This window comes from Salvelinus sp. IW2-2015, linkage group LG4q.1:29, assembly GCF_002910315.2.
Source record: "Salvelinus sp. IW2-2015 linkage group LG4q.1:29, ASM291031v2, whole genome shotgun sequence".
Classification (NCBI taxonomy): Eukaryota; Metazoa; Chordata; class Actinopteri; order Salmoniformes; family Salmonidae; genus Salvelinus; species Salvelinus sp. IW2-2015.
Window position 1 is genome coordinate 73,126,295 of NC_036842.1, and position 3,964 is coordinate 73,130,258.

Sequence of the window (3,964 nt, forward strand, 5' to 3'; positions counted from 1 at the left end):
CTAATATGATTTATTCGTAATAAATTCGGGCATACATTTGTGATATCAGACAGGTTAAGATATTAAATCATTGGTGATTTTTCTACAGTGTTGGCATGATGGATCTAGTGGTTTCACTTGATATATATAATCTAGTAACAAAAGAACTACTTTTCACCACTCTGTCTGCAAGTGCATTCCTTAAACGTATTTAACGCAGGTCGATGTTGATGTGATATTATCGGAACACAAAGTGGTTACCGCTAGCCGAAAATGTTGCTGCACTGGAGACACTGCCTCCACTGATGGTGTATCTCAACTTACCTTGGCAGGAGAATACTGTCGTTCAAGAAGGCGGTTCACCCAGGGTGGGCTTAGCCATTGCACTCCGGCTGTGCTGAAGCCCGTGAATTTCCCCAAATGTGGAAAATCTATTGCATTAATTTTATTAGTGGGGACTGCGTCCGGGCAAGCATGAGGATGACTTGAGTCAAATGCCAGTTTTGCTTTGGAGATCTTTAAGTCAGTGTGAAGACACTTTGTGGACAATGAAAGTTAGAAACATTTGTTTGTAGCCAAACATTGTTGACATTTGGTGGAAACCTCATGTTGGCTCAAAATGCAGCATGGGGTTTTTATTGCCACGCTGTACTTCAATCAAGAATAGTTTGAGAAGCCGCTCTAACCCCATGGTCATGATGTTGTTCATACGCCCATGCCGCTTCAATTATAAGTTCCATACATGCGCTTCCCTCCCTTAACCCAAACCAATGCCATAGTCAACATCCAGAATTTTTGGTGTATTTTTCTGGCTAAGATAGCTGCATTGGAAACTTGGCTTGCAATGATGGTATTGTCAAAGTCATTGTCGTATTTGATCCATTTCCCACAAGGACTGTGAAAATATGTGCCAACAAAAAATGCACGCGCGTCATACCGGACAATTCATATTGTAAGCGCCAGCGACAGCTGTCTCCCACCATCCGCATCAAATAACTAATAGCTTTTTCAGAACGCATTAAGAAGGAAAGAAATTCCACAAATGAACTTTTAACAAGGCACACCTGTTAATTGAAATGCATTCCAGGTGACTACCCATGAAGATGGTTTGAGGAGAGAGAATGGCAAGAGTGTGCAAAGCTGTCATCAAGGCAAAGGGTGGCTACTTTGAAGAATCTCAAATATAAAATATATTTTGATTTGTTTAACACTTTTTGGGTTATTACATGATTCCATGTGTGTTATTTCATAGTTTTGATGTCTTCGMTATTATTCTGCAATGTAGAAAATAGTCAAAATAAAGGAAAAACTGTGGAATGAGTAGGTGTGTCCAAACTTTTGACTGGTACTGTAAGTTAATTTGTCCGAATACTTATGGCACTTTCAAATGGGGGACTAGAACATAAAGTGCTTTCATTTCTAAACGGTAAAACAAATATGTATGAAAATACCCTCAAACAAAAGGTGACATTCTGTACTGTCGCCTCATATGAAACATTTGTTCTCAAATCCAAAATGCTGGAGTATAGAGCCCAAGTTTTTTTTTAGCATCACTGTCCAAATAAATACGTAGGTGAGTGTATATCATATGTATATTGCGAATAATCAAACTTGATGGATAAATAGATGGATGGATGGATGGATGGATGGACGGACGGAATGGTCAGACATTGACAGTGAAGTGTGTCCTCCTCCACAGGTACCTGAATGGGAGTCAGGTGTTGCAGCTAGGGGGGGTCAACGAGAACATGTCCTATGAGTATCCCCAGCTACAGCAAAAACACTTCAATGGTTGTCTGCGCAACCTGGTTGTGGACAGTAAGGTAAGACACAAAAGTCTACAGCTCTGGCCTAACACCCTAACAAGAAAATAGTCTACCTCTCTCACTCCATCTTGGCTCTAGACATTGCAATTTTATTTATTTTCTCACACCTTGGTCTGTTTGGTTGACTCGCTGGAAGGTGTTTTTAAAAACGGGAGTTCAAGAGGAATGTAAATGTGAGCTCAAGGCTAAGCTGGGAACATCTTCTGAATGCTGATGTCTCTGTCATCACATTCCACTTTAGTCAGACTATATCAGTGCTGTCAGACAGGGTACTTGTATGGGTGCAATGTATTCTCCTTCAAGTTCTTTCTCTCATTTATGCCCATGATCTTTGCACCTCTCTACTTTAGGCATCAGAAAAGGATGTATTGTGCATTATTGAAGATACACCTAAAATATCATGCCATCTCTCTCTCTCCCTTATTCTTTTCTCTCTCTCGCCCTCAATTTGTATTTTTTTCCTCTTCCTCTCTCTTTCTCTCTGTCCCTCCACATATCTCTCTCTCCTTCCCTCATTCCCCCCCCCCTCTCTCTCTCTTCCCTCTGCTCCAGCTCTATGACCTTGGCTCTCCCTCGGCATCCTCCAGCACTGCCCCAGGCTGCTCTCTGACTGATGGGAACTGTATGAACATGGGTGTACCAGTCTGTGGCGCCAGGGGGCACTGTAACGGGCAGTGGGACTCCTTCAGCTGCCAGTGTGGGCCCGGGTACACAGGGATCCACTGTGAAGACGGTATATCCTTAGAGAATTAACAGTCAGATTATAACAGGTGTTGTCTCTGGGTATCATAAGGTGGAGTGGACTGCATTGCATAGCAGAGTCCTAATATGATCTAAACGACATACAGTTGAAGTCGMATGTTTACATACASTTAGGTTGGAGTCATTAAAACTCGTTTTTCAACCACTCCACAAATTTCTTGTTAACAAATTATAGTTTTCGCAAGTCTGCACTGTGTGCATGACACAAGTAATTTTTCTAACAATTGTTTACAGACAGATTATTTCACTTATAATTCACTGTATCCCAATTCCAGTGGGTCAGAAGTTTACATACACTAAGTTGACTGTGCCTTTAAACAGCTTTGAAAATTCCAGAAAATGATGTTCATGGCTTTAGAAGCTTCTGATAGGCTAATTGACATTGTTTGAGTCAATTGGGAGTGTACCTGTGGATGTATTTCAAGGCCTACCTTCAAACTCAAGTGCTCTTTGCTTGACATCAATGGGAAAAATTTAAAATCACAAGACCTCAGAAAACATTGTAGACTCTACAAGTCGGTTCAGACTGGGAAGCAATTTCAAAGATGCCTGAGAAGTTACACGTCATCTGTAACAAACATAGTCGCAAGTATAAACACATGGGACCACGCTGCCATCAATACCGCTCAGGAAGGAGATGCATCCGTTCCTAGAGATGAAGTACTTTGGTGCAAGAAAGTGCAAATCAATCCCAGAACAACAGCAAAAGGATCTTGGTGAAGAGATGCTGGAGGAAGCGGGTACAAAGTATTTATATCCACAGTAAACGAGTCCTATATCGACATAACATGAAAGGCAACTCAGCAAGGACTCAGGCCAAGGACTCAGGCACTCAGCACTGCTCCTCAAAACCGCCATAAAAAGCCGAATACAGTTTGCAACGCACATGGGGACAAATATTGTACTTTTGGGAGAAATGTCCTCTGGTCTGATGAAACAAAAATAGACTGTTTGGCCATAATGACCATTGTTATCTTTGGAGGAAAGGGGGAAGGCTTGCAAGCCGAAGTACACCATCCCAACCGTGAAGCACGTGGGGTGGCAGCATCATGTTTGTGGAGGTGCTTTGCTCAGGAGGGACTGATGCACTTCACAAAATAGATGGCATCATGAGTAGGAAAATTATGTGGATTTATTGAGCAACATCTCAAGACATCAGTCAGGAAGTTAAAGCTTGGTCGCAAATGGATCTCCAAATGGACAATGATCCCAAGCATACTTCCAAATTTGTGGCAAAATGGCTTAGGGACAACAAAGTCAAGGTATTGGAGTGGCCATCACAAAGCCCTGACCTCAATGCCTATAGAAAATGGTGTGCAGAACTGAAAAAAGCGTGGTGGCGAGCAAGGAGGCTACAAACCTGACTCAGTTAACCAGCTCTATGAGGAGGAACGGGC

General features: G+C 42.1%; 1 non-coding gene and 1 pseudogene across 1 annotated transcript; both read left to right on the forward strand.

Moving 5' to 3' along the window:
• Positions 1-3,964, forward strand: part of LOC111960997 (neural-cadherin-like) — a 140,038-nt pseudogene that overhangs the window by 103,622 nt on the left and 32,452 nt on the right.
• On the forward strand, positions 296-458 carry LOC111962868 (U1 spliceosomal RNA). The gene has a single exon (XR_002877161.1). It is a non-coding gene; the product is annotated as a U1 spliceosomal RNA (small nuclear RNA).